The following is a 24452-nucleotide window of genomic DNA, read 5'->3' as shown; positions in this document are numbered from 1 at the left end:
CTTCATTTAAAGAGTGGAAGAGGTGTTTTTCTTCGTGAACGCTACGGCCCGCCACTGAAAATCTGATCCGAATGGACTCTGCTTCCTCGTTTTTACCACATCAGCCATGGTCTTATGAATTTGCGGTGATTGTTCTTCTCGCTAACACTAAAGAGCTAGGAAGTTTCCTGTAAAGAATTATATGAAGGATTGTCTTCACTTAACTCCTTAAAGCGTCATCAAAGCAAATTTATTTATGCAGGACTTTCAGTACGCAAAAGTGGTGCACATGTAAGGGAAAAGAAAAGGTAATTCCTAACTTATCAGCAACTGAAAAAGAAAGTTTTCTTGTGATTTTCTCAGTTAGACCTTCTGTCTATTTTCAAAACCAAAACAAACTTTTCAATTAATTGAATTTCAGAATGTATTCTGTGAATAAATCCTACTGGCAAACAGCCTAAGTCAATAGAGACACACCTACTTGAGTTGGAGTGCAAATATCCCTATTCTCTTCTAAACGTTTTAAGTCCTTTGAAAATGGAAATGTTGACACCAGTGCAAACCAACAATCAACTTCACAGATTAGACTTTAAATACCGTAAACACTTTTATCCAACAGAACAGCCCTCGATTTTCCATACTGCCTTTCTCCGACTCCAATTCTCATCCAACCATTTATTCTGCTTTGTAGATGATAGAATCATCCTTTGCTTTTCTTTTAAGCCGTTCAAATAGTGAGCTCGCTCTTTCTGTGGAAATTTCCTGTGAGTATGAAAAAGGCCTAAACTGCCACGACCACCACATGGAAAATGGATTTGAAGTGCTTTTCGGATAATGAATTTTCCGATTTAATAGCACTAAAAACACCATTGCACGCCACCACCACCACCCGGAGGGACCACTCCACTGTAGACGGGGACAAGCTAAAGTAGACAACAAGAACAGAAGTCAATTCTCCATTTGGCAAGGACAATTTTTTTCTCTCTCTTTTTATTTATTCTTCTGTAATCCTTTCGACCCAAAACAGCCAGTCCCGGTTCTCGTTTGAATTGGGTGGACAGCGCGCGGGGCATTGTGAATGAAAGAAGACCTTCCATTGTAGTCGTCTAGAAAGGATGTTTTAGATACGAACATTGAAAGCCTGAAGGAAATAGAGAGAAGAGGCAACTTGGAAAAAAGCTGGAGGATATTACGCACAGTCTTAGAGTGGGGTTCGGAGAAGGGTTGCAACAAGCCGTGAATCCTCTCCAAGTGGATTTATTTGTTTACAAGGGGATAGATAATGGCAGCAGTATTAGCATGAAGGACTATGAAATTAAAATGCTTGCGGATAGGAAGACAGCATGCGGTGCCATGTATCGGAGTGCTGAAGAAGGGCTGATAGTCCTCATTTACAATCAATTAGTTAATTGGTTCAAAAGATGGTGTTTTGATTATATGTTGGGGTTAATTGTCCTCTCGCAGTGGAACTGGGGGACGAAATTTGTAATTTTCAGAAAACATAGGAATTCTCTGAGGGTAAATAACATACTTGCATACTTTTTCCTATTTTCCTATATCTCCTGTTTACGACTGTGGGCATCAAAATAGTTTTTTAAGCTTTGTTGAAATCGATTCAATGCTCTATTTCCCCGCTTTAGATTTTCAACATTTCTGCTGAAATACTGAAAAACAAATCAAAATACTGCTTGTGTTGAAACTACGTACTCAACTACTCCAGCTAGGCGTTTTTATGGATAGTTTGCCAGGATCGTTTCCTTAAATGGTTGAAGGATCCGCAACTTATAATGCAAATGCATAATGCATGCTCAAGAAGGTTTTAATTTATATTTTGGAAATCAACGAATGGAGTTCTGTGAATATTATAGTCAAGAAACATCACTCCGGAGAGAAGAGAATAGTTGAAAGGATCGGCTGCTATTTTCCGTTAAGAGCAGATGACCCAGACCTCAGATAGAGAAGAGTATTTGAGGCCTTAACGAAGGTTGTTCTCAAAAGTAAGGGGAGGAAATATTCAGAAGCAAACATTATTTATAAATAAAGGAGGGAATATACGCTGAGCTGGCAAACCCGAAAAAGAATGTCGGCCGCATTAGAAATTCTCTCAAAAGAGGTCTCATTGAAGAACTTGAGGAGTCCAAGGATATAATCATCATCCAGTACCTATGTCAACTAGATGAAATGGATTGATGAGATTAGTTAGGAGTCGGAGGAGGAGGTCCTGGAAACAAGATTCACACTAACCAGTTTCCGGGAGTTAGCGGTAAGTGTCCTAAGTTAGGTCCTAGAGAAGGGCATAAACTGGAACCATCCCATAATCGGCGGAGGCAGCACTCAAACTGACAGTGGGAGGAGAGTTAGCATAGCTTAAGATATCAATGTAGATACGGAGGTGGCAGGTAGAACTGAAGTGATTCGGCCATATAGCGATCACATGGAGAAGTGTCAACAATAAGTTAAAGCTATACAGGAAATGTGCAAATGAGGGTTATATGAGAATGTTAGGACAACCGCACAAAAATGTATTATGTATATGTTATGCAGGGAAGGGGAAGGGGCCCATTGACATATGGCGGGAAGTAGCAGGACTTAAAGTTTGAAAAGATCAACCCTAATGAAGGGCTTACTCTTGTAGACTATTAGAAAGAAAAACATCGACGCGTTTCTAATTCCCGAACCATATCGAAACTATGAAGGTAGTACTTGGGTAAATGACCAAACAGATCATCCAGTTATACGTCTTAATGGATGTGCAGAGAAAATACTTCCAATTAGCTCCAGGAAAACCCTTCGAATTCAAAAGAACGAAGGTCATCATCTAACAAGACAAGATACAGCTGAAAAACCAGAGCAAATGGGGCAATGGCGAATGTCAAGGGGGGTCCTCCTTAAAGAATATTCGGAACCAGTCTTGGAACCTTAGACTGACAGGAATTTTAGTTGGGGGATAAGGGTTAAATCGCGAATGCTTTCCGGAAGCATTCTTTCTGAACACTCACGACCGATATATAATTGGATGGCATTGCCGCGAAGGCAGGCATTCTAAAGTACTTAGAGAGTCACGGAAGGATGTAATGCCATGGTTAGAAGGCGTTTCACTATTGAAACAATTAAAATGCAGTACCGCAGAGAGCATGCTTTGAGGCAAGATGACTCTGTCAGCGATTCTCAGAGAGACTCAGCAACCGCGAACAAAAGAATTGGTACAAGCACTTATGAGGTGACTTGAAAGAGGCTACAGGGAAAACCAAAAGGATTTATTTTAAATAACTTCTAGGGTCATAACGAAAAGTTCATGAGAAAAAGGACCACTGCAGAGATTCTTTCTGCACCTTCACGAAAAAATAGTAGGGTCCATTTTCCCCCTCCACGAGAATTGCGGAAAGGAAAGAGGAGTGCCATGCGAATATATATATATATTAGCCATTCACCCTAAGGTGGGGTATATTGCGTCAACCAATCCTACGCGCCATCGCTCGTGGTTACCTGAAATATATTTAGTACACCCAAGATTTTCCGAGATGCCCGCAAGCCTCCTTTACTGTTTTACGCCAAGTGCCATTAGGAGGGCCTACTCTATGGCCACCCTGGGCAATTGGATAGGGGATGGTTACCTGAAATATATTTAGTACCCCTCAAGATTTTCCGAGATGACCGCAAGCCTCCTTTACGGTTTTACGCCAAGTGCCATTAGGAGGGCCTACTCTATGGCCACCCTGGGCATACCATAATCAAATAATATAATAATAATAATAACACGTGAATTGTTTTTGGCAGCCATTTGTCGATTTGCATTTGTCGAACAGATGGCTGTGTGCTGGGGAGCTCTTTGCTGAGACGGAGGGGTTCATGTGTGCCATTCAGGATGGCGTGGTCACCACCCGAGCTTATAAAAAGCTCATCATGAAAGAACGGGTGGAGAACGACCAGTGCAGAATGTGTGGTTCAGCGTTAGAGACGTTGGACCATCTCATTTCTGGCTGTACTGTTATGGCACCGGTACAATACATCACCAGGCATAATGCTGTATGCAAGGTTATCCATCAAAACCTTGCATACAAGCATGGGCTGATCACGGGAACATGTCCGGTTTACCAATATGAGCCGCAAGCAGTACTTGATAGTTCTGCTTACAGCATGTATTGGGACCGGCAAGTTCTGACTGATCGCCATACCGCACACAACAAGCCTGACGTACTGTTAGTTGACAAGACGGGTCGCTCTGCGTATGTTATTGATGTTGCTATCCCCCATAATAGCAACATTGAACGGAAATACGTGGAGAAGAAGGTGAACTATGAGCCATTGGCTCGGGAAATCAAAGAAATTTGGCGTCTCGAGCGGGTGGTTGTAGTTCCCATAATATTGTCAGCTACAGGTATTGTACCTAAATCCCTTACGGCTTCCCTTGATGTCCTGGGACTTTCGCACAGTCTGGTTCGAACCATGCAGAAGTACACCATTCTGCATACGTGCTCGATGTTGCGGGGAGTACTTGACGGATTCTCCCACTGACCTACCACCGGCCACCACCACCAATGCCCCTTTAGTTTTTAAGTAGGTAGAATCGTCCGAGCCTAAATGCTTGACACTTAGTGCTAGTATTAGGTAAAATCCGGCATCTGCCGAGATTGTGATAACTCGGGAATAAAAATATAATATAACCATACAATTGCCTTTCCTTCTTTAAGTGTGACCTATCTGGTGCTAATTCCGTCTTCCGCTCACGGTGCGTACGAGTGCCATAACTGTACGCCGACCAAGTTCTTCGTTTAAGATAGTATTAGGCCAGTTGATATAACTGCATTTTTAGATTTTAGACAGGGTAACGTAAGCGGATCTACCGCTGTTAATGCTTCGGACAACATCCAGTTCTACGCCACCATCGGCAGAAACTACGCTACCCAGGTGCACAAATTGATCGACGCCTTCGATGCTTTGCCCATTAACGCAGATAGGGAGAGTGCGATCGCCGGTTTGACTGAGAACTTTGATTTTGTTCGTGTTTAACTTTAGACGAATTCTATTTACCTCTCTTTCGACCATTTGGTCGATGAGTGAGTAAACAGATGTCATCAACGTAGTCGAGGTGTCTGAGGAAAGATATTATCATCGTTTGACTTCCTCCACATATTCAAGATGAAGCATGAAGAAAGTCACCGATAACAAGAAAAAATAATATCAATAACAGAATGCAACCCTGGTGGACTCCGCTTTAGACCTCAAAATCCTCCGAGATTTTACCTCGGTGCAGTATATGATATTTTGTGCCATCATTTGTCGTTCTGATAATAGCTATTAGTTTCTCCGGAATGCGACTCTTGCATAGAGCACTTCAGATAAACTCGCTATTCACGCTATGGAAAGCTTTCTCGAATTCGTTGAGAAGCAGGTGCAGCGAAGATCTAAACAACGCGCACTGTTCCAACATGGTTCGTAGGGTGTTGATTTGGCCAACGCAAGGGGATCCCGGGTGGAGACCAGCCTGCCCTCTGTCAATCGACCTCTCGAGATGTTCTTTGATGCGTTTCAGGATTATTTTAGCTATTATCTTTGCAAAGGTAGTGCCATCCGAAAAGTGTCCTATATTTTCAGCCCCCTGTAGAAATTGCAGAAAATACGACCTGACAGTGGTAGTAGCTGCAAAGCACCCCGACGATGTGGAACTTTGTGGAAGTAACATAATTCATGCCGTTAAAGCGTGGTTGCAAACTATTAAGCTGAACCTTATTACCAATCGTTTGAAATACATTAACGTTAAAATTCGGGTTAGTAATCACGAGGTCGTTTTAAAATCGATTATTAGACACCTGGGGATAATAATTGATGCTTAGTTGAGCTTCAAGGGGCACCTGGACTATGGGCGATAGAAGACAGCAAAGACTAGTTCATTTCTAGCGAGGATGCCTAATATACGCAATTTCGACAATTCCTAGGTACTCGCAGAAGGCTTTTTTGGATATAGCTTGAATGTGGAAATTACCACTGCTATGTCCTGCATGCAGCTCGTGATGATCTTACTGTATTTATACTAAATTCCATCCGAGCATTGTGTGTACTATTTGCAGTTGCGATGAAAGGACATTAGTATCATAGCAAACCAAAGAGGACTCAATGCACCCCTTAGGAGATTCTATGCGAACGAACTCTAAATATGAATGCATTGAAATCAGTTTGGGATCAATGCGATGTTGCCGTAGGAGATCAATTGACCAGTTGTGGAGGAAGTTGCCAAAAACCTTGGCGTAATGAAAGTTATTTCTTTGGTCTTTGGCTGCCTGTACTACCGACTCCATAATGGGCTGCTCTTGGCAACCCCTGGATCCAACTATTGTTGGTCTTGAGGTGTGCATTGACCCTTCGGCTAATAATGAAAATGGAAGGTAAACGGCCACCAAGGAATCCCCGAAAGATGGAAAGACTCAGTGAGAATGTGGTCGTTCGACCGAAAAGCCTGGAGAAGAAGGTTTCGGAAGACTCAGGACCGATATTGAACTGCAGCGCTCTAGAAAAGCGCGGGGCTGTACGCAATTTCAAAAAAGCATAGTAATATACAGCAATAAGCTTTATTTGAGAAGATGTCTGCATGAAGTTTACTTAAATAGTTTCTGAGAATGTGTCCGTGATAGAAAGGGTCACTATCTAGCCCTCCGCATTCCTTCCCTGGTAATCGAGACATTTTACTTGATACCCAACATGACTATATTCCGTGAAAAAAAAATGTACATCCCAATGTTACTAGCTCCACTTTTGAATGCCCACAGAGTGAGCAGGTGTCCCTCAAGCGCTGATTTAGATGTCTTGAATTCGGCTACATAGCGGCCAAATGCACCTGTGTCTGCGATAGATCAAAGAGGTGCAAGACAATGTGGGCGAGAAGTTCATATGTTCAGGGGAAAAAGGTACCATCTGTCGTTATGTCGCGGGCAGCAGGAGATGGCTAATATTGAAGTGAGTCTTAGATACATGTGAGGGAACATAGGCCCTACTTTGACAGACCATCTAAGACAAGGGAGTCAAAGTAGCCATAATTAGTGAGGCTTATCGTAGAAATAAAAGTGGACAGATGTAACTCGCAAGGCGGCAATATAGGGGTATGGAAACCAAGCCATGTAAGAAGCGATGGAGTTTTCGGAAATCGGATTCGTCGGAGTGGAAATAGCTGAAATTTACATATATGATCGATATGGTCTACCAAACATTACGCATACACAATACCAACAAATGATAGTTACGCAAGCTTCGGATGCAAGAAGTCGAAACCCCAAAATCTTAGCGGGTGATTTAAATGGGTGGGGTGTGGATTGGGGTAGTCAAACTGCGAACACCATGAACCGTATTTCGCTCGAGGCTTCCACGGAGCTAGCCTTGGTGCTTGCAAACACCGGGAATTTATCCGCGAGGAGCAGGCTCAATAGTCGATTTGACATATGTGAAGCCCACATTAGGGAGGAAAATAGTTTGGTTACTTAGTGAGCATTGCACTCATAGTAACCATCAGGTAGTTTTTCTTTAAATCGAAAATGGGTCAAGCGGCAATGTGCGTTCCCGGAAAGCTGAATCTACCTGAAAAGGGTATAGAATACCAAAGAGCGGCAAGGCAGCAGTCGCTGGAAAAAGCCACGTTGGGATGATTTGTAGAGGTGTAGCTGAACTTATACTGTGATTCCTCATATCGAGGCATGGGTTCAGCATCGACGCGAATACACCTCACCCAATTCCACTCAGGGCATGGTGGTTTCAGGAAGTCTAGGCTGTTTGATTCTCTCTTTTGCTTTGAATTTTTTTGCATACCTGAGGACCCGAAGCATGTCAAGTTCTACTGAGCACGATATTGTTCATGGAGGTGGAGTCTAGAAGACACCTTGGAAATCAGCCGTCAGGGAAATGCTGCGCTTGTGCGGGGTGAACTCTATAATCAAAAGGATTCAGGTGGAAGTGGAGCGCAGATGGAGGGCGCGAAGAGCGGAAGTGTAGTCCTTCCTTCGAAATAATACTTTGCAGCAATACCGCGGGGAAGGAACGAGGGGAAAGTAAGGGGAGTAGTTAAAGTAGGTGGGAATCGAATACTTTGCTGGAACTTGGTCCGGCAGTCTCTATAATTTCCATTCGATTTAAGAAGGTTTTGTTTTACACCAAGAAGAAAGTACTGTCTCTTCTAGGCTGGCGTGTTTTCATATGATTTATTAGAATGAAACATAGAAACATTTATGAACCCTATATTTCTACAATACAATCTTTGCATAAGGGAGGCACTCAAACAAGTCAAGGATGCATTTAAAATTCTCAAAACCAACTAAGCGCCGGTGCGGTTCCTGCGGAGTTACTAAAGGCAAGAAGTGTGGGGACCACGCTATAAAAGGCACGCCCGAGCCATTCTCAAAAAATGTGGTTGGCGAATACCAGGGATTTCCCCCTTGTCAACTGTCAGATGATGGAAAAGTGCGGGGAATATTACGTTGATGTCCATCGTACTGCCAATTCCGAAAAATAAAAATATGTACTGGAAAACCAATTTCTTAATATTTGATACATTGATTTAGCCGGCCTTGAATTACTGCGACGGAATTTGGATGATGTACCAGAGAGCAAAATTATTGGTTGCCCTACCGTCGACCTTCACAAAAGTTTTAGGCCCAGTGAAGGTGGAAGCCAGATTTCAATAAAATAAAATGGCGCATTGAGCTGTATCTAATATACGACGAACGAGGAACTATATTAAGATTCGAAAACTACAGTGGGCAGGCAATGTGGAGCGTATGGACGTCAGAAGAACTCCCACGCGCCCACTCGAAGGTAAGGTGGAAAGTAAACGACTATGAGAAAAAACCCAAATGATTTCTGAGGGTTCAGTGGACAACGCTAATTACACCCTGCTCGGCTTGCCAATTTGGAAAACGTGATCGGTCCACGGAGAGGTGTGAAGACGACAGTGTCGGAAAGTTAAGGACGGATATTGGATTGTAGTCCGGCACCTGTCACTAAGATACTATCCAACCGAAAAGGTGGTAAAAAAATCTTGATCAATAATAGATGTAACTGCTAGCTACTACAACTTGTGTACGAATCAAGTTAGAAGTTAGAAATTTCCATGATGAAATCGGTATTCGAACCCAAAGCATAAAGTCCTGAGATCGATTGTTACTCGACTCGGATAATAGACTGTTACCGCTCATAAGTTATTAATGATAACCTCGATACTAAGGTTAAGTCAGGTTCTGATTGCCCTCCAAAATCCTTCACATCCCTGTCTATGTTTATCTTATTTTTATCAACCACTAAAAAGATAAATATGTCCAATAAAAGTGGAGATACTATCAACCAACGCTTTAAGGGAAGTTTCATAGTCTCTGGAAATTAATTATTGTTTTCCACAAAGGGGGGAAGGCAATAACTAATTAGATCTCATTTTTATTTTAATCAATTTCATGGAATAAATTGAAAAAGTAAACAAATCAATAAAGGAATGAACCGATTTCTAGGGCTAGCTCAAGGCAAGAAACTACCCCCTGTATCATGGGGTTTATTGCAATCAGGGAGTTTCGGTATTTTAATACTACTTCACGCAAAGCTGGTTATGGAGCTGGAATGCCACGATCGGTACCTCTGATTTCAAAATGAAGTGACTATGTGTGCAGTAAGCAAAAGGGTCAGCGGGAGGAAGCTGATGGCAATCTTTGAGCAAGGACGGTTGATTAGAGCATATTGGAAAATATAATAATATAATATGAACTCCGCCCTAGCCAGTCCCACGCCCGGTTGTGAAAGAAGGAGGGATGGATAGCTTCAGTCTGAATGGCTGCACGCCATCGCAGCGTCTCAGGAGGTAGGGGAGGAAAGCACAGGAACTTTGCTCTCCAGCAGATTACACACTGAGGAAGCTATCACCACACCTGGCAGTTAGTTATAAAATGCAAATCCATCCAATGAGAAGAAGGAGAAATTTGAGGGCCGGTACGGATAACCGGCGGGAGTCGTCTGACTTGGTGACTGGGTGGGGCTACCGTAATGGACAGCATGGCGTCGAAACCGCTAGTCGTGGGACGGTTCGACGTTTAGGCGCCACGACGACCAGGAGCACAGCTCCGCCTGCTGCAGCTGTTTCGCCACAATCTGTGGCGACCACTTCAGCAGGTTCGTGTAGACACCGGATGAAATAGACTGAAGAAGTGAACCTCTTCATTATCCGCTCCTATTACGAAATAACGGCAAGGGCGAGTACAACATCTTACCGCCTCTTGTTGCACCAGGGATTCGTCGAGCGTTTCCCGCATTTCGCGCACGTGGCTGTGCAGCGGGTCGCAGACCAGTACCACTTTATTACTCGCAGCGACACAATCCCGGCCACCATCAGGGAGCGTGTTCGACTTGAGGTCATCGGAGAAACTGGTGACCGAGAGTCGATGGGGGCAGCGGGGGTGGCATCAACAATACCACACCGATCTGCAGGCAACAGTTTCAGTACTCGCCGAAGCACTCTTCTCCACTGTCCAGCAGAGGTTTCCGTTGAGGTTCGGGACGAATTCCAAAGAGCGTGTATAGAATTCTCAGATATGGATCCTTTACATAGACCAGGTATTCTCAGGCTCTATGCATCTGCAGCAACTCCAGGAATTCTATCTTATCTATCGGTTATGACGGTAAGGTGAAAGTCATTCCAGACGTGTCCAGAATGCAGCATACGCGAGGAACCAGTGGAGTTTTTTCAGAACTCTCAACGAATCCCAACAGAGTGCTCATTAAACAGCTCGAAGAACTGGAGGGGCCCAGGACTGGATCGGGTGCAGAATTTCTGGTATAAAAAATTTACCAGCGTACACAGTCGGTTGGCGCACAGCATAAACCAGGTCATAAGTCGGCCGGATGAATTTCCACCCTTCCTCACTGCGGGGATTACCTACCTTATTTCTAAGAAGGACACGGTGTAGGACCCCGCAGACACAAGACCGATTACTTGCCTACCAACCCTCTACAAATTCATAACGTCCGTTATTAGTGGAAGGGTCAATGCGCACCTCGAGATTAACACAATTTTGCCCGAGGAGCATTAGCGATGCCGAGTTGGGTGAAGGGGTTGCAAAAAGCAACTCATTATCGACCCGGTAGTTGTAGGACAAGCAACTAGAGGCCAAAGAAACCTCTCTGGTTGCTATATCGATTATTCGATAGCGTCCCTCATGTCTGGCTAATCGATGTCCGACATCTGTATCGCACTGATCCGAAACTAATAAAGTTTTTGGTGACAGTCATGGAAGGGTGGCATACCACCTTATCAGTGCGTACATCTGAGGGTGCTCATACCTCAGAGCCCATCCGTATACGGTGGGGCATCTTCCAGGAAGATTCGTTGAGTTCCCTTTGGTTTTGTAAGGCACTGAATCCCCTTTCATGGCTACTGATTGAAGCTAGAGGGTTTGGCAAATAAATATGGCCTACGTGCTAAGTGCGAACTGACACACTTGATGTACTTAGATGACATTAAGCTGTATGCTGGTACTAACAACCATCTTAGAAGTCTGTTGCGAATAATAGACATGTTCAGCCGTGATATTCGGATGCAGTTTGAATTAGACAAGTGTCGAATCCAAGCCATCCGCAAAGGTCATCACGAGCCGCATGCCGGACATAGCATTGGTGACCTCCATATCGAAGCTATGACCGTGACAGACTTCTACAAGTACCCAGGAATTCTGCAAGGAGCCCATGTTTGAGTTGGTCACCTGAAGGATGCTCTGCTGTACGAATTCCTGCGACGTGTAAAGCTGGTGCTGAAATCGCATCTCTCGGGGAAGAATAAAATAAGCTCGTTGAATGTATTTGGTATCCCTTCACTGACTTATGCATTCGGAATATTGCCGTGGACGAAGACCGATCTGAAAAACGTCCAGCGGCGGATATGCACTGCTATATCCAAATTCCGAATGCATCTCCCAAGGTCTGCCGTGGAGCGGATGAACATGCCTCGTGCATCGGAGGTAGGGGCGTGGTTGGCATGGCGGAAACCATTTGTGGATTTGCATTTGTCGAACAGGTGGCTATGTGCTGGGGAGCTCTTTGCTGAGATGGGAGGGTTCATCTGTGTCATTCAGGACTGCGTTGTCGCCACCCGAGCTTATAAAAAGCTCATCATCGGGTGGAGAATGATCAGCGCAGAATGTGTGGTTCGGCGTTAGAGACGTTAGACCATCTCATTTCTGACTGTACTGTTATGACACCGGTGCAATACATCACCAGGCATAATGCTGTAGGTAAGGTTACCCATCAAAACCTTGCATACAAGAATGGGCTGATCACGGGAACATCTCCGGTTTACCGATATGAGCCGGAAGCACTAGTTGATAGATGTGCTTACAGCGTGTATTGGAACCGGCAAGTTCTGACTGATCGCCATACCCCACATAACAAGCTTGACGTACTGTTAGCTGACAAGACGGGTCGCTTCGCGTATATTATTGATGTTGCTATCCCCCATAATAACAACATTGAACGGAGATACGTGGAGAAGGAGGTGAACTATGAGCCACTGGCTCGGGAAATCAAAGAAATTTGGCGTCTCGAGCGGGTGGTTGTAATTCCCATAATATTGTCAGCAACAGGTATTGTACCTAAATACCTCACGGCTTCCCTTGATGTCCGGGGACTTTCACATAGTCTGGTTCAGACCATGCAGAAGTACATGTTGCGGGGTGTTTTCGACGGATTCTCCCATTGACCTACCACCGGCCACCCCCCCCCCGCCCCCCAGCGCCCCTTTATTTTTAAGTAGGTAGGGTCCTCCGAGCCTAAATGCTTGGCACTTAGTGCTATTATTAGGTAAAATCCGGCATCTGCCGAGATTGTGATAACTCGAAAATAATAGCGAAAATACTTTAACGTTGAAAAGAATGCAGTGCCAGGTCAACCGCAGAGATACGCATAAACTTTCAGTCGAGGTTTTCCAATTCCTTTTCAGATTAAAAAGTGTTAGAAGATATTGATAACCAATTAATGTAAATTTAACCAATTCTATCTATTTTCCAAATAAAATACCGCTTACCCCATTTGGATGTTTGTCTTTTCAAACACGTTCCACCAGAATGTCAGCTCTTCCTCCGTATGTTTCCTTTATTAGAACTGTTGAGTTCCTGCCTCTTTACTATTATCTTTTATCACAAATTTAATTATGCAGTATCGTGATCGTTTGGGCATTATTCACATTGAAATCCACACAAACTCAAACCGCACAAATTCAAATCATTGTCGTATTATGTATGTATTATTATCTCAAAGCACCACTAAAACTGTCTCATTCACTTCACGTTTTTCCGGCAAGAAATAATTTATTCACAAAATACACAATAATAATATAAGCTTTTTATCAGTTGGATAAGACGACGACCAGATGAGGATAGGATGGAATGGGATCGGAATCCGAAGAGATGAGATGCTGGCTATTCTCCTCTGCACAAGATGGAATCCATTCATTAATTTTGGAGATAATTTCTTGCTCATTCATTGGGTATTTGAATGTTTTTCTTCTGGAAGTGCTTTCTTAGTGCATAGAGTGGTATTTTCCAGCCGAGTTCGTTTTGAAGCACTGGATAGCCTCTGGCTTCCCTCTGCGTGCTGCCCAACAGTTGCCTTCTTTATGGTGGTAGCATATATAATTTTTATTGCACCTGAAATACACGTTTTACGATATTTTATGATTTTCTTCACAACTGACTACTTGAAAATAGGAAAGGAAAAAATATGAAAAAAATTATCATGTTCCAGACGGTTTTGAAAGAACGACTAAATTTTTGAATACAAATTTCGGTTATAAAATTTGGTATTATCCAAAATGGTTGATATTTTTATGGAAGCAACTTTTTTACGATAATAATACGTTCCAATTCTTAATTGAAACCGTTGTATGGTGGATTTATAAATTTTAATCCAACCGATTCTGTAATGAACAATTGCCTGCATCTTATGAGAAAAGATAAAGGGGAAATATCTGAAAATTTTATTCTATTGAAAAAATTTCGGAGATGCATTGATAATCTCCAATAGGAGACGAGCGTTAAACGATTTAACCTCGTTGAAGACACAGCTTAGTACGTTATTTCCCTCTAATTTCGAATTTTTCATATATAATTGGGAATTGACTGGATCAATTTTCCACGCTTTGTGCGACATGCACTCAAGTTGGAACTAATAATCATCGTTTCAAACGAGATTGATGGCGAACTTCAACATGTGATGCTCCGTTTTTACATTCCCAGGTATAAAAAAGATTAACAAAATGGTTCCGGTTGAAGTCATTAGACCTTAACGAATTTGGATAATTTGTTAACAAATTGTAATGTCGCTTTGAATTCATAACAATAACACAATGCATGGCTTTAACAGAGAAATTGAGCTTTTTTGTGTAAGGAAATGACCCTAAAATTGGTGGGTTATTACCTGAAGTACTCAGGTGCTTAGAAGTTTGCTTGAAACAATAGGAAATGTCAATGGCATAGGGTCCCATATGAAGGAAATGTCCAACCTTTTATATAACACACAGAAATGGCATCAAAACTTCTTCTTCTTCTTCTTCTTCTTCTTTCATGATAAGTTACCTGCATCTTAAATGTTGACTTCTGCAGGCTTTAAATGGGCGAGTAGAAATTTTACGGTTCTTATACATTTTCAATAGTTCAATGGTATCTGATTTACTAAGTGTTAAGCCTTAGAGGAGGGGAATAAAGAATCTTAAGTATTCTTGCACTGTTTGCATATGATCGGTAGTCACAACTATCCAGGCATTAATATCACACTTATCATTGTGATTCACACAAAAAGAAGGGCCTGGGTATTACTGCCCACATGTAGGTGGCTAACTTTTGAAGTCGACACCCGCAAACCGATATAGGCGTCGAGGGTTCTCTTCCAAAGGCAATGACTTCCACTTCCAATTCCTACATTGTAAGCTAGTTATTGTCGACTTTAATGGAAGTTTGAAAAATATTCTTTCCCTCTTTCGATAATGCACTTTTGTACCGTTTCAAACTTCAAGAGGGTTGAATTTAAGGTTGATGCTGAAAACTGCATGGGATTCTGTTCTAATCTACAACTAAATTCCACATATTCTGCATCAATGTAGACTTTCATTTCAGAAGGACGAACTATTCTTAGTTCAACTCCATATATCTCTAGGAAAAGCGCCCTAAGCTTCTCAGCTACTGTAACTTTGTTAGGAATAGTATGATTTTGAACAAACTTGAAGATAATATGCTTCATGTTATATTCTATACTACTACCAACTTTTATACCTCTGGGATAAAAGGGTTTTTACTCAAATTCCCCAAAAATATGGAAATATACTATTATTAACTTAAAATGAGCAGATATCGATATAGAGAGTATTTTCAGGCCTGGACACCATACAGAGGCAGCTTCATGATTTTTTTTTCAGATTGGGTTTCTGAGAATGGGCCCGTTAAAGAAATCATCGCTTTCCACCCCTCCCACTCCCCGCGTTGCTAGCAAATGTCAAAACTAAGTCCGGCTTCGAAAAATACTAATCGAGATCTTACATTTTATACCCAACATGACTATATTCGGGGAAAGAAAATTTACACCGCTCTTTTGCATGTATGGGGACCCCCCCCCCCCTTAACCTCAACGTAGAAGGATGCATGTCTGGGCGTTTATAGTTCCCACCTTTTCACCAAATTTCGTGTCAATCGGTATAGCCGTTTCTGATAAAAGCTCGTGCGACGGACAGACAGACAGCCTATTACTGTTGGCAAAATACGCGCCGGCTGGGTTAGCTGTCGACTGCGAGGACATATATCGCCAAAGAGGTGTTTCAAATGCCTGCAATGTGGACACAGTTCAAGAAACTGTTCATACAAGTACGATAGGTCTAAGTTGTGCATATTGCCAAAGAGTGCAATGCGAATCCTAAATGCCTGCTATGCAGAGAAACACAGGAGGGTAACGACGACCATATCACAGGCAGTTACAAATGTTCGGCGATTTCAGCTTTTCACAAATGAAATTCCTCCAGCTGAATTTAAACCATTGCCAGGCAGCTCAGAAACTGCTCTCTCAAACCATACTGGAAAATGAAATTGACGTTGTCATTATATGTGAATATTGCAAAGACTTCCACAGTGGTGTCTTTGTATCAGACAGAAGTGGCGAAGCGGCAATCTGGACTCGCGGAAACCGAGCAATCGAAAACACGAGCAGTAGGCCAGAAGACGGATTCACACGAGCTAAGGTAGGCGGCATTCACATATTCAGCTGCTAAGTTGCGCCGAGCCTCACGCTAGATGAATTCGCACTGATGGTGGAAAAATTAGCTTCCGAAGCAAGCCGCCACAACCCAATAATAATAGCTTGGGCCGAAGATTGGGGTAGTCGCAAAACAAATCGTCTGAATGTCGTTCTGCCAAACACTGGGGTCTCAATACTTTTCGGAGACGGGATATGGGAACGGTGATAGACCTTACGTTTGTTAGCGATACATTATCTAATGATCTCCAATGGCAGGTTAGCGAAGAATATACACACAGTGACCATCAGGCTATCATCTTCCAGATGGAGCGCACGACAGGAGCAAAGCGAATCAAGAAAACTGCAGTATCGGACTGAACATCCAAAAAACTTGATAAAGAAATGTTCGAGCAAATACTTCTGCAGGAAGAGATGTCGGTGGGAAATGCACGAGAAAAGGTAGGGCAGGTTCTTGAAAAGATACAAAAAGCATGGGACGCTACCATGCCCCCGCACGGTACTCAAGAAACGAATGCCCAACTTCTGGTGGAATGCCGAAATCAAAGAACTTCGTAAAGTTTGCCTTCAAGCCAGAAGACACAGCCAACGTAGCAGAAACCGACATGAGTCTGAAGAGTTGCACAACCGATATAAGGAGGCGAGGAAAGAATTGCAAGCAGCCATCTCTAGAAGTAAAACTGAACACTTCAAGAGGTTATGCAAGGAAGCAGACTTCGACCCATGGGGAGGTGCATACAAGGCAGTTATGGCATCAATCAAGGGTAAGCGCTCACCGCCGATCACCAACCCTGATTTGCTGCGGGATATCATTAGCACTCTCTTCCTACAAGTTTCAAGTGAACCGAACCTACCCACTGTCCAGGTAGATTCCGGTGAAATTCACGAGGTAACTGCTGAACAAGTCCTGTAAGCCGCGAAGAAGACTGCCAAAAATAGACGGCATTCCGAATAAAGCACTGGCAGTGGCCGTCGAAACAGTTCCAAGGTGGTTTGCTGAAACATTTACGATGTGCCTCATAGATGGGATTTTCCCGGAAGAGTGTAGGACATAGAAGCTTGTGCTAATTTCGAAGCCAAATAAACCTTTGGGTGATCCTTTGTCTGGTAGGCCTATATGCCTGCTAAGCGGCATCGGCAAACTTTTGGAACGAGTCATCTTCAATAGGCTTGTATCAATCACAGAAAAGGGGGGTGGTCTCTCAGGCAGGCAGTTCGGATTCCTATAGGCAAGATCTACTGTCAATGCCATCAGCACCGTGGCAGAAATTGCAGAAAAAGCAATGGAGGCCAATAAATCTTGCGCGGTAGTTGCTCTCGACGTGAAGAATGCCTTTAATGCGGCAAAATGGAGTAGAATAATTGCGATTTTAGCCAAATTGGGCGCTCCTAAAAACCTGGTGCACGTAATCATGGAATTTCTGCGGGAGAGGATATTGTGTTGCAATTCGGACGATGGACCTATGACGTATACAACAATATGCGGGGTTCCACAAGGATCGAGGTACTAACAAACAACAGGCAATTTTTGAAATCAGACGTCGATAAAGATCAGAATTGGTGAACATATTATACAGGCGCAACCAGCGCTTAAATATCTAAGAGACATGGTTGACCAAAGACTGAAATTCAAGTCCTATTTTGAAAATTCAGCAACCAAACTTCCGGAGTAGTTACATTGTTGGCAAGAATGTTACCAAATATAGGTGGTCCTACGCAAAGCCGTCGGCTCCTGATCTCGAGAGTTATCAGCTCCATCTTGCTTTATACAGCTCTAGTCTGGGCACCGTCTTTGAAGTTGGAAGCAAATAGAAGAAAAATCGCAGCCCGATACCGATTGAATGCATTGCGAATGTCGTGTATTTACTGTACAACTTCAGACGACGCAGCTTGTGTGATAGCAGGCATGATTCCCATCGGCATCTTGGCGAACGAGGGTCGACACCTCTATTACCCATCATATGCAATCGGGGAGTCCTATATCTATTGTCGGCAATTGGCACGAAGTGAATATATTTTGGAATGGCAAACAAGATGGGATGATTCATCTAACGGAGGCTGGCAAACAAGATTATTCCAGATGTCTCCAAATGGATCAAACGAAGGCACGGTGAGGTTAGTTACCACCTAACTCAATTTCTATGTGAACACGGAGGGAGCCGTGTATACCTTTATCGCGCAACTAACTTCACTTGATTGCCAAATCGGCCATTTCATGTGCAACAACCTAATATTAAAAGGCTTTGGAGCGTAGGTCACAGGTAAATTTATCTAGTAAGATTTCAACAACTTAAAAATGAGTTCGATTAAATATTCCGCGTAACGAATCACCATCGAAATCGGACCACTACCCTACAAATAATGAACTATTTCTGGAGATATCCAATAAGGTATTACGAGGCTGTCTTGCCATTAGGATTGCTTGTTGAGGCGATATATTCAAAACCCATGATTCGGTTAGTAAGATTTGTTATCGCTATACCCTCTTGCTAGTATTCCAGATTTATAGAGGCTCAAAAGACCCCAGGGCCAGATGAAATCCCGAATATCGCCCTGAAAGTGGCAGCCAGGTAAGCACCACGTATGTTTGCCAAAGTTTTTACGGTATGCCTTAGAGAAGGAGAATTCCCCGAGAAATGGAAGCTGCAAAAGTTGATACTTATTCCCTTATTATTAGACCCCTCCTCATATCGACCGATATGTTTGGTCAATACCATTGGTAAAGTATTTGAACGAGTATTATACAACAGGCTGCTCGATGTTGTGGAAAAGGAAGGAGGCCTATGCGACAAGCAATTCAGGTTTTGAAAGGGGAGATCAACCATCGATGCAATCAACATGGTGACTGGCTTGGCTTGCGCTGCAATACAAGATGACAAATGCTGCACTCGATGTAAAAAATGCATTCAACACTGCAAAGTGGACGAAAATCGTAGAGGCTCTAACCAAACTGCAGGCTCCAAAGTACATTGCACGCATCGTTGTTGCATTTCTTCTTGGAAGAAGATTATATTGCGACTCGGGCGATGGAGAGAAATTATTCCCAATGACGTGCGGCGTACCACAGGGGTCTGTCTTAGGTTTCTTACTGTGGTTAATTATGTACAATGGAGTGCTGACGCTACGCCTTCCTAACGGCGTGACAACTATTGGCTTCGCGGACGATATCTGGGTAACAATAGTGGCAAAACGCTTAGACGAGATCGAAATCTATGCAAATGAAGCGATATACAAGATCAATTCCTGGTTAAAAAAGTCCGGTCTATCACTTGCTGAACATAAAACGGAACTAGTGCTAATCAGCAAAAGAAGGAAAGACACGACGGTGAAAATTAAAGTTGGTAAAAAAACACTTTACTAACAAGAGTCGCTTGAATATTTGGGAGTAATGATTGACAAAAGACTCAACTTTAAAAAACATATGGGATGTTCTGCAACTAAAGTATCTTCCATCGCTGTAATGATCTCGAGGGTACTACCGAACATTGGTGGACCAAGACAAAGTCGACGTCGTCTTATTTCAAGGGTAGTTAGTTCCGTGCTACTCTACGCAGCTCCAGTTTGGGCAACCGTTCTGGAAAACAAATCAAACTGCGGAAAACTAGGAATGGCGTATCGACTAAGTGCACTCCGGGTATGCAGTGCTTATCGAACGACATCAGGAGAAGCAGCATATGTACTGGCAGGGGCAATCCCCATAGACATCTTGGCGGATGAAGGTCGGCGTTTCTACGACAATATGTATGCAATCGGTGAGTCTGTTGTACTTCGACGGCAACTAGCACGGCGGGAATCTATCGCAAAACGGCAAAAGAGATGGAACGAAGCACAAACTGGCCCTTGGACCTACCGTATCATTCCACACATTTGAAGATGGATGGAAAGGATTCACGGGGAACTAAGCTACGAGCTAACACAGTTTTTAAGTGGACATGGAGGTTATCGGGCTAATCTACATCGATTTGGACACGTCGAGTCACCATGCTGCCCAAGATGTGGTAATGTGGCTGAGAATGCGAAGCATGTTGTATTTGAGTGTCCGTAAACCTTGCACACCGAACTAGGCTGGAGGCGATCGCAGACAGGCGCTTAACACCTGGAAATATAGCGGAGTTTATGTTGGAATCAAGGGAGGCTTGGCATCAAGTGGTAATTCAGCTGAAAATGATTCATGAACAGCTAAGGCATGAAGAACTGCGAAGAAAGCAAGAAAGGGAGCGAACAATAATGCGCCGCAGTTAAGAACTGATCCAGCCCCACGATGCAATGCTTATAGCAGTCCCTTAGGGAGAGTGGAAGAAGAAGGAGGTGGTTTTAGTGAGTAGAAGTCTCACATAAGTGTATGGCAGGAGCCCGCAGTAGGTTTTGAACCTTTCCACCTTCCAACGATGAAAAAAAAAGATTTATAGAGTGACCCGTAGCGAAATTTCCGATAAATCAGAAAACTTAATTTCGCTATTTTATCATTAATGGATTATCAAATCCAGACACTTAGAATTCCATAATTGATGATCACAATTTCGTATTAGAGACTGAAATTTGTAGCTAGACGTGACCAATCTGAAAGCGCAATTTTTCACCAGTTTCAAATCCCCCAGCATCCGCAGCTTAATTTTCCCATCGCATCAATCCCACGACCAGTTTCCACTAGAAATGGAAATAATTCATATTCTCCAAACCGTGACCAACGGCTTTTTCCTCGATCGCAATTTTTCACAAATTTCTTATCACAACAGCCACTGGATTTACATAGTCCGATTAATATAAATATTATTTATTCTCGGCACTTTTATGTTATTAGCATCCACATACCTGTCTTGTATCTTTTTTATCTGCTCCGCGAATTAATCGTAATCTTTTGTGAAAACTGTCAACGAATCGTTAAGAACAAATTAAGTTGAATAGAAAAGATGCAAAGGGACCAGATCTGCTTTGACGCCTCCATCTTACGCGAAATGTCTTTGTTTTGATGCGACTTCGCTTGTACTCTTTAGTGAAATTAATTGGATTTTTTCATGCAAAGATTCTTCCACCTCTCAAGGATTATCTCGGAAAAGAACAAATCTAAAGAGGAATACATTCATCATTTTTTCCTGTTGAGCGATTTTCTTAGTAATTTTTCAACGAATCGTGACTAATCATTTAATTAATATTTTCATGTTTTAATGGCTCTGGACTGTATACCGTGGCCACAGAAATTATGCATGTAGCATTATAGGCCGAGCGCATTGGTCACGGTGGACGATATACCAATGCCCACAGCGAACCTGACCATTTTTATCAATTTGTATCTTCTTTCTCGGAGTTTCTTGTGTGATTGAGTCATATTTTTGGTGAATAAGAAATTCAAACGAGGCAGGTGCGTTAACATCATGTCCCCATTGTCTACGGACACGTTGTCATTGTAATGGGCCGTGTTAGGGGCTGTTATGTAACCTCAATGGCTGCTCTTTCGACATAAATTAGGTTTAATTCTTCAAAGTCTTTTCCACCGCCTTGACTATGGCGGGTATGTGTGTGGAAAAACAGGTCGATTGCAATGTAATAAACCCCATTGCTCCTTGAATATTTTATTATCGACATATTTTCCCTTCCGGCCACGCTTCGTTAAGTATTTGGCTGCGAAACTCCTTTTTTCAGGTACTAATGAGTATGAATGCTTATTATCGACGTGTGCATGATGGCGGAGTGGCGGTGGGAAGGGCGCAAAACAATCTCCACCATCTACCCTTTGAAGTTGCTTCTTTCACCTACGAGTCCATGTATGACTGTGTGTTCATATGTGCATGGGACGAAGGTCCTGGCTGCCATCCAGTTTTGCTTTGGAACATGACGTAGCCAATTTCATAATAACCTGGTAGTTACGTAAGTGGGAAGCGGAGTACGTCCTTGGGTTACTACCAGCAGGCGTCGCATTTAACAGGTTTTGTTCTCTTCCCACCTGTTTCTGCTTTCTGCGTTACTGAGAGGATAAAGCCTTAGTGCATTCCCGACAATTCCTAAAACGCTCAGCCGCGTTACATATTTACTTGGGAGTTTCTTCTGTTTTATCTTTAGCGCTAAAACTTTTTTCTTGAAGTGATATGGCTTTTTGTACTAATGTTTTCGGATGGATTCGCTCTTTGCGCACAACAACGCACTGAAGGACTGCTTTTCACGAAATACTTGAAAACAATATAGTCAAAAGGAAGCTGTGAGCTGTGGAAATTCATTCAAAGTTAACGTTACAGAGGCAGCAAAAATAAAATTTTCTTGTGCACTGGCAAGTAGTGGAATGGTTTTTGTGTAAAGGCTTTGTGGAAGTGTCGCGTCACATACATATTAATAATTTCCCTCATATTTTCTTTTTTCTTTTATTTCGTATTATATTCGTATCATAATTTCTTCCGCTTCTGTGGGAATGTTATTGCACGGACTTAAGCAAGATGACCAGTGAGAATTATCACCATACCAGACAGTTAACTATAAAATGCACTAGCAAAAATGAGCGATAGAAATTTAAGGATAATCAGCGAAAGCCGTCTGGTTTGGAAACTGGGTCGGGCTTCTGTAATGGATTGCACCGCGAGGAAATTTCTAATCGTGGAGTGCTTAGACGTCTAGGTGCCACAAATGCCAGGGGCATTGCTCTCGGGTCAAAGGGTAGTATAGGTCCCAGGGCGAAACGTGGATTAGTACCCACGATGGAGCATAAAACCTGGGAAATGCCTGCTAAACCAATACCAACAGCTCTACTACCAAACCCTATTCCCATCTCCACGTGGTGATCGCTGGGAGCAGACGGAGAAAGATGAAGGCGAGTCTCCTGCGCCTAAAAACGGGACAAATTGCACCAACTGGTCCTCCAGGTTGGGGGTTGGGTAGGGCTGACAACCCTACACGGAAAACAACTTGTTACGAAGGCACAACAAAAGCCGCGGACTGGACGAATAACACAACGACGAACCCGGCAACGACAAAGGAAGAACGATTTGCGCATTTTCTCCTGGAACGTGCGCTCCCTGTACAGAGATTAACCTGCTGAGCAGCTAGCCGATACCCTGTCCCAATATAGGGCTGATGTAATAGAGTTACAGGAGATGCGTTGGAGAGGGACCGGTTTCCTGGAGAAGAGCCGCTACACCATATATTATAGTGGCCATACAGTAAACCATGTACTCGGAGTAGGTTTCTTAGTCAGCCAAAAAATGAAACCTGCAGTTATCGGCTTTGAAAACATAAGCGAATGGCTATGCGCTCTGCGCTTGTGAGGCAAGTTTAGAAATATAAGCCTCATTAGCGTTCACGCCCCTACAGAGGAGATTGCAGAGTCGGAGAAGGATACCTTCTGCGAGGTAGTAGAACGAACCCTCGAAGCCTGTCCCAGATATGATATCAAAATCATACTTGGGGATACGTTGGCTCCCATAGCTTACACGAAAATAGAAATGATCACGGACTGCGGATTATTCAATTAGCAGTGTCACATGAAATGGTTGTTGGAAGAACCTGGAAAACGGTCCACAAACACATATGGGCCTCTCCAGACGGGACCACTTTCATCTAAATTGACCACGTGTTGATTGAACGCCGCCAGCTCTCAGCCTTGATGAATGTCAGAACATATAGTGGGGCCAATATAGACTCGGATCACTATCTCGTTGGCATGGTGGTCCGAGCTCGAATAACAGCACCACTCAGAAGCCCGTCTGACAATCAGGGGAGAGTTAACACGGAAGCCAACCACAACACAGCCCTTCGCGACACCTACAAGAGGGAAATGGATGCCGCAATAACCGCAGTCAACAGAGATCCTGGAGATGAAGCATCAACAAATGATCTTCACAATCACCTGAAGAACGTTATCATTGATATGGGCACAAACATACTTGGCCCCAGCTGCAAGAGGAGTCGGAAAGGCCGGTTTGACGATGAATGTAAGCTAGCAACGGAACGGAAGAATGCCGCATACCGAGTAATGTTGCATTATCAAAGAAAGCGGGCACGCGCAGAGACTTCTCACGAACTCCGTCGAGCGGAGAAACGACTTAGCAGACGGAAAAAGGAAACCTGGGAGAGCCAACAAGTCTGTGAACTAGAAAAGTAAAGGGAGCAACCGCACCAGGCGCGGAAGTTTTACCGACAAGTCTTCAGGGTGAAGCCTTATACACCTCGATGTTCATCCTGCCGAGGGAAATCTGATTTCCGACAGAATGGGCATATTGGAGCGAAGAGTTGAGTATTTT

At 43.2% G+C, this 24452-nt stretch overlaps 1 protein-coding gene across 5 annotated transcripts in view; it reads right to left on the bottom strand.

The window, feature by feature from the left end:
• The window catches only part of LOC119650063 (SOX domain-containing protein dichaete), a 167155-nt gene that overhangs the window by 120027 nt on the left and 22676 nt on the right, over window positions 1–24452 (bottom strand). For all 5 annotated transcript variants that reach the window (XR_005249231.1, XM_038052558.1, XM_038052556.1 and 2 more), the window contains one exon: window positions 13016–13637. The gene's annotated coding sequence lies outside the window, so the exon portion shown is untranslated. The remainder of the gene's footprint in view (window positions 1–13015; window positions 13638–24452) is intronic.

This window comes from Hermetia illucens, chromosome 2 (assembly GCF_905115235.1).
Source record: "Hermetia illucens chromosome 2, iHerIll2.2.curated.20191125, whole genome shotgun sequence".
Classification (NCBI taxonomy): Eukaryota; Metazoa; Arthropoda; class Insecta; order Diptera; family Stratiomyidae; genus Hermetia; species Hermetia illucens.
The sequence above is the reverse complement of the archived record's forward strand: the minus strand, read 5'-3'. Positions and strand labels throughout refer to the sequence as shown.